Source organism: Carlito syrichta, unplaced genomic scaffold (genome assembly GCF_000164805.1).
Source record: "Carlito syrichta isolate Samal-C Ts95f unplaced genomic scaffold, Tarsius_syrichta-2.0.1 Scaffold313431, whole genome shotgun sequence".
NCBI classification, from domain to species: domain Eukaryota; kingdom Metazoa; phylum Chordata; class Mammalia; order Primates; family Tarsiidae; genus Carlito; species Carlito syrichta.
Window position 1 is genome coordinate 311,104 of NW_007257527.1, and position 7,355 is coordinate 318,458.

At 38.6% G+C, this 7,355-nt stretch overlaps 1 pseudogene across 1 annotated transcript; it reads right to left on the reverse strand.

Annotated features, from left to right (window-relative positions):
- Nucleotides 1-908: 908 nt before the first annotated feature.
- On the reverse strand, nucleotides 909-1,441 carry LOC103272988 (annotated as a pseudogene). Its single transcript, XR_505158.1, has one exon. The product of XR_505158.1 is annotated as a ferritin light chain pseudogene (transcript).
- Nucleotides 1,442-7,355: the final 5,914 nt, after the last annotated feature.

Consider the following 7,355-nt stretch of genomic DNA (forward strand, 5'->3'; position numbering starts at 1 on the left):
ATGCACAGCATCCATTGAGTACTCTCTGCAGCTGCTTATGGGTCTTGGGAGACCAGTAGTACCAAGCATGCGTGAAGCTCATGCTACATGCTGTGCTGTAATCATGTTCTTCATCTCTGATCCAGGAATCTCATGTCTTCTCCCAGCATCCATAAAAAGGTGGCAGACCATCTTGCTAGTTTGGAAGTGAGTTAAGATCCCTGACCCTGACAGTGACCACAGGATTTCTGAGGACCTTTACTCTATTAAAGTCATTGTGACCCTCCAGGGGGATGGCATGGCAGAGAATATTTCTCAAAATTATTTGGTCATGTGAATTCATTCTCCTGTACAGTGATTCAAAGAACTAAGATCTTGCAACACATACCTTGGAAAATCCTATTCTAAGAACACTGGTACAAGTCTGAGTGGAACATGTGTGAGACTTGTAAAGACTTGCTTTCCCAAATGCATCTATGTGCTACCCAAAATTCTCACCATTTGAAGGGATCCTCTGGTAAAAACAACAACAACAAAACATTATTTCCAAAAGGCTCTTATTATAATGCAAATATGTTATGTGGAAGTATGATACAGGAATTTATTAATACCTAACATAGGTTACAAAAGAGGCAATTCTGAGGAAGAGAGTTGGGCTCTGATGGAGTGTGCAACGTGGACTCCAGGTTAGAAAATACCCCGGGATTGAATTTGTGTCTGTGTAGAAGAGGCAAGAGAAAAGAACTACAGGAATGGTCCTCCTTTTCTTTCCATCTTCTCTCCAAGTACAACACTTTTTTTTTTTCTGCAAAAAGCTTTATTTTTTTTTGGTCCAGGGCGGTGAAAAAGCTGCCCAGTGGCTGGAGGGGAGGCTCAGGCAAAAGAAGGCCTGATACTTTGAGGGGGGCCCCCCAGAGGCCGCTGGGCTCCTAGTCGTGCTTGAGGGTGAGCCTTTCGAAGAGATACTCACCCAGCCCTGACTCGGGCCGGCCAGTCTGCGAAGATTGGTCAGATGCTCACCCATCTTTTTGATGAATTTCACCTCCTCATCTAGGAATTGATTCTCCAGGAAGTCAGAGAGATGGGGGTCTGTGGATCCCAGGGCATGAGAGTCCAAAAGGGCTTGGTTCAGGCTCTTCTATAAGGCCATGGCGGCTTCCATGGCATTCAGGGTTTTACCCCACTCACCTTGAGAGGGTTTCTGGATATCCTGGAAGAAGGTGCGGCCGCCACGCTGGTTTTGCATCTTCAAGAGACGCTCGGCGCCCTCGCGCTTCTCCTCCGCCCACTCGCGGAAGAAGTGGCCCACGCCTTCCAGAGCCACATCGTCGCGGTCGAAATAGAAGCCCAAAGAGAGGTAGGCGTAGGAGGCCCGCAGATGCAAATTGACCAGGCGGTTGATGGCTGCCTCCACCTCGGTGGAATCATTCTGGCGAACCTGGGAGCTCATGGTTGGTCGGCACAAAGGAGCTATCCGCAAAAACTGTGGTCGCTGGTCCCAGAAACAGGAGGTGGCGGAGAAGGTGGTCTGGGAAGTTGTAAGTGGAGGGCGATGGGAGGCTGGAAGAGAGGCCGTTCCTGGGTCTGTTCCGTCCAAACACTGTTGAAGCAGGAGACAGATCCAAGGGGCCGCCGAACGCGCTGCCCAAGTACTACACTTAGGGCCAGGATTTATATTTGAAATGAATCATAAAATGCTTTCTTGCACCTTTGTTCTCTCTCCATTGTCTCTTTCTGCTGAATTGGAATGTAAATTTGTCATTCACACCAAGTGAGTAGGTAAAAATGTGACTATTATGTGTTTTTAAAAGGAGGCTTGAATCAGCATCATTTTGGATGCTAGGGGAGGAACTGATAGGCTGTGTGGCAGATATTTTCAAAACCACTTCTTCATTCCCATGAAGACACATCTGGAGGTGCTGAAAGAGGACAGCCTTTTATTTCTTGACTCTGCCTAATGCTGGCCTTACTGGTCTATTGTTTTTATTTACATTTGTTTGTTTGGTTTTTTTTTCTTTTTTTTTTTTAGCAGGAAACAGAGTATAACAATTTCTGCTTCAAAACAATGCATATTCTAATGTTCTTGTTTGAATCACAACTTTCTAGAAGCTGTTTATCACAGTTACGTAACTTGTACATGATTTTGCTATGTTCTCATCACCATTTGGGAAAAGTTATTCAGAGAGAATGCACTAAGACTTTTTGTACTTGCTCTCTTTTAAAAAAGCTGTGTGTACTCAGCATATAGGACATTGTGCTACAAGAAACTGAGATTTTCCCATTAAAACATAAATCCTTACCTAAGGTGTTTACAGTGTGTTCTGCAAACATCAGGCTTTCTATCAGAGCCAAAGCCATCATGTTATACTACAATGGTGTGTCAAACATCACCAGGCCAGATGGGCCATCATGAGAAATATGTGAGATGTTTTAGAATCTCCAATTAAATTTCTTGGTGTTTTACAGTCAGATCTAACATATTCTGTCTGAAAGAAAGTATTTCTGGATCAAATAACTTTCAATTCATGTTCAGGGTCATTTGCATTCATAGGATTCCTCAGAAAAGTCAGTAGAAAATCTTGTCCCTGGCGATAGTGTATCAAGTGCCGGGTCATTTGGGTTTGATGTCGTCTAAATCACTAATGAGGTCTAAATCAACAGACATTCTTTAACATAAATCTCTTTTGGCTTCCTATATGGCAAAAGTTCAAACTCAATGAGAAGTAAATATGACTGCACATAGGCTATCTGGTTATCACAAGCAAACTTAACAGGCAAACTGTGAAAATAAGACTGCCAGCAAGATATTTTCATCTCTGAATACAGATGTGGTGCTCCTTCATCTCTATATAATTCACATCACAATGTACTTGTCCTTCCAGGAATTTAGCAGCATTTTCTGGCATAGGAATGTCATATATAATTTTCAAGATCATTAACATATTGGCATTGAACCTATGATAAGTCACCAACTAACAAACTCATAAAAAGTATGAGTACTTTCATTTCACTTTCCAAAGTCTCAGAATTTTCCTTCCACTAAAATAGATGAATCAAAATATTTTGGTAGTGGGCAGAGTTTTTTGTTTTTGTTTTTGTTTTGTTTTGTTTTGTTTTTGCTTTGTTTTATTTTCTCTCAAGGACTATTCTTTTTTAAGAAAGGAAAATACATTTTTAGTCTACTCTGAATTAAGACTTAGTAGTAAATGCAGAAGCTGCTCTCAAATGCCACTAAAGTTGCAGTTCTTTAACATAGTGTTCCTTTTGTTGAGGGCAGGTTAGCTCTTTTAACAATCCCTTTGTTCCTGCTGCCCAGGGCTGCTAGAATGTTCAAAGTCATACAAACACTTTGTTTAGCTCATAAAATTCCCTCAGGTGCTGTCTCCTCTCCTGTTTCAACTCTAATTTCTTTTTTCTAGATGTACCCATTTTTATGCCATGGCTTTGACTAGGCTCCACCTCAGATGCTGTCAATGCCTCACCCTTGACCTTACCCATTAAAGTGTGTGCTGGGCACTTTCAACTGCCAACAAAGGCTTCTCATTGTACAGCCTGCTCTGCCCATGTGCAAAGGAACAGCCTTTAGCAATGACTGACAGAAAATGGTCTATAGACACCCCAGCTCCCTCACTCAGGTTGATCAACTGAGGCATAAGTTCTATGATACCTCCATTATTTCTCCAGCAGTGTGAAGCTCTGGTCACCCACAGCGGTAATTGCCTGATGGCACATCCTTGGCTAACTTTCTTCATTTTCCTTTATCACTTCTCCACTCCCCCACCTATATTTGCTAGGATAATTTATCAAATAACTTGAATTTTCAAATCAGGGTCTACTTTTAGAGAACCCCAACCCAGCTGTTGCCACTGGATTACCTTCTTACGTGCTTCCAACCTACATTCAAGTGATGTCATATCCTATATCCAAACCAGGCAGCCAGATAACATCTTAGATCTACACATCTTGGGGGACACTTCTAACTACGTGTCATATTTGTACTTGAAAAGTATGACTCCATCTGCAATATATTCTTTTAAATTGTATCTTTATTTTATTTGACAAATTCATATTGATGGGCTCATGTCTTTCAAATTTGTGTCTCCAGGCCAGAGCTCTCTCTAACATGTTGAATATGTATATCAAATGTCCCCTGGTTACACCCATTCCATCAAACTTCACATAAACAATCTTTAGACCAAGAAATTTCCTCTTAACCTTGTTTTACTCCCAGATTGCCCTGCACCTTTCACCCAAAAGTTTAAGCAAGAAACCAGAGAAAACCCTTGACTACTTTCATTTAACCAAATATCAAATAGGCATGTGTTCAGCTACAAGCTATAGTCAGTTTACAGAAGCATAGTTATTGCTGTATTTTTCTCACATAACAAGTAGTTTCAAGGTAGATGGTGGTGAATTTAGGTTGATTCAATAACCTAAAAACATCCAGCAATGTTTCCATAATTCATATGGTGTTGCCTGATGAGACTGAGATTGGATTACCTCTGCATTCAAAGGAAACAAATATAGAAAGAAGTGGCAAAAGGCATGTGAGTCTCTTTTACCAGGAAACCCAGCTTTTCTTAAAGAACCTCCCAGCAGACTTCTCCGAATAGCTAATTTGTCAGAATAGGCCAGATGACTAGCCCAGCTACAAGAGAGACTGAGGAAACAAACAATGGCATTGTTATGATGGGATTATTTTAGTTGAGATTCATTGGCTCAAGATGGGCATACTGGGCGTCTCAAAAAATCCAGGGTTCCTTTAGCAGGAAAAAAAATAAAAATAGGTATTTATTAAGTAATTTACAACATATGCAATAAACTCCATCTTCCTTCCAATCAAATATCAAGTTAGGTCTATTTTATCCCTTAAATATCTCTAAAGTGTGTATATTTTTTCACCACTGCCAGCATGTTAGTGTAAACTACTATCATCTGTGTTCAGGACTACAGCAACATCCTGTTGTTAATTATTTTCTGCTTGAAGTCATAATTACTTCCCCCCCATCTCCTCTCCAACTTCCAGTGTGCTCCATCATATAGGTAGGTAAATCTGAATTTGTAATTTACTGCCTCAAACCACTTTTGTGACCAACACCTGGCTGTTTCTTACCTTTGCTCATCTTGTTCCCCACTCAGTACCTGTTACAGCAACCTCTCCACTCCCACTTACCCACTTTTAGGTTATTCCTACTCAATCCTTTGAGATGTTCTCTCATCCTTCCCCTCCTATTTCTCATCTCCGGGATGAGATAGGAGCTCCTTTATGTGTTCTTGAATAGTGTATTTGTATTGTACTAAACAATATTGTAGTATCATCATCTCACTAAATGGTTGCCATCATCAGAAAGACTTTTTTTTAAAAATAAAGCATTTGTTTTCTTCACACTAGAGTCCTCATCACCCAGCATAGTACCTGGCAGAAACAGTTCAATTAATACTTATGAATAAACAGATTTGTTAATTTTGAAATATTTCGTTGATAAATTATTATTGTTAATTTTAAAAGTTGGGTAGTAATTATTTCTCTAGATACCTGGAACAAAAGAAAAAACAAGATACAATGTTCACTATTAGGGTGATGGGTACACTAGAAGCTCAAATCACACCATTACGTAATATAGCCATGTAACAATCATTCATTCACATGTCCCCAAAGCTACAAAAATAAAAATTTAAAAAGTATAGCAAAGTTATTGAGAGTAAGGTCTCTGTATCCCCTCTACAGTCTAACACTACAAGTCAGCTCTGTGGCCTTGAGCTAGTTAATCTCATTGTGCAAATTTCCTCATATACAGTATGTATAATGCGGATAATGATAATACTCAGCTCAAAAGGATCAAGAGTTAATGCTTGCAATTTCAAGTTAATGCATAGATTAATAACTGACACATAGTGAATGTTATAAAAATTTTAAAAATAAGTAAATAAGGCAGTCATGATTCCTGTCCCTACAGAAAGTATAGCCTAGGTCACTGTTGGCTAATTGAAATATAAGTTAAGCGACACATGTAATTAAAATTTTCTAGTAGCTACACTGAAAAGTAATTTATAAGTAAAATTAATTTTAATAATTTTTAAATGGATACATCAAAATATTTCAACATGTAATCAACCTAAAAAGCTATTAATTAGATATTTTACATTCTTTATTTTGCATTGTCTTTAAAACTTATAGTGCATTTTATACTTAAAGTATATCTCTATTCAGATGCTTAATTTTTATCTGTAGTTAGATTTCATAAACTTACATTTGAAAAAGTAGACTCACATACCCAAGTTATTGCAAACATACTTTAAAATTTTATAACTGATTCAGATATCAATTTTAACTTACAATTTATTACAATGAAATGAAATTAAGAATTTAGTCCCTCAGTCTCCCTTAATTACATTTTAGTGTTCAAAAACCACATAGGGCAGCACAGGACTAAAGGAAATGTGATAAGTAAACAGACAATTTTAGGGTATGATGTTAGAGCAAGGATAGGGTGCTCTGGGAGCATTTATTAGGAGTGCCAGAATGAGCTTAGAGGAGGGAATTTATCAATGAAGTTTTCCTGGGAAAAAAAAATGCTGCTTATCTTGAGACCTCAAGGATGAGCAGGAGCAGTAAGGTGATAAAGAAGAAAAAGAGTCTATCAGGAGTTGGAGTTGGGGAAAATATAACATTTTCACAGACCTCAAAAAAAAAAAATCTCAGAGTGGCTGATGCATAGAGTGTACATGTGTGGACAGTATGTAGGGAAGGGGTTCTAGAGGAAAAGGTGAAAAAGGGAGCAGAAATGTTGGAAAAATAAGCCAGGGAGAAAATCATAAACAATTTCATGAGATGTGAAGGAGGTCAGAAGGACCTGAAGCCAACAAGGAGCCACTGAAGGATTTAAACAGGGTGGTTATACAATCATGGTATGTTTATTAAAGATCATTCTGTATACAGTATGAAAAAAGTTTAGAAAATAAAAGCCAATGTAGGGTGTCTCACACCCATTGGGATTGCTATTATCAAAAAAATAGAAAATGACAAACATTGATGAGGATGTGGAGAAATTGAAACCCTTGGGCACTGTTGGTAGCAATGTCAAATAGTGAAGCCACTGTGAGAAGCAATATGCCATTCCTCAAAAAAATTAAAACTAGAATTACCACATAATCCAGCAGTTCTACTTTTGAGTATATGCTCAAAAGAATTGAAAGCAGGATCCCAAAGAGATATTTGTACAACCATGTCCAAAGCAGCATTATTTGCAATAGCTAAAACATGAAAGCCACCTAAGTGTCCATAGATGAATGGATAAGCAAAATAGTTCATATACATAACAATGAAATATTATTCTGCCTTAAAAGGAAGGAAATCCTGACGTATGCTAAGTGAA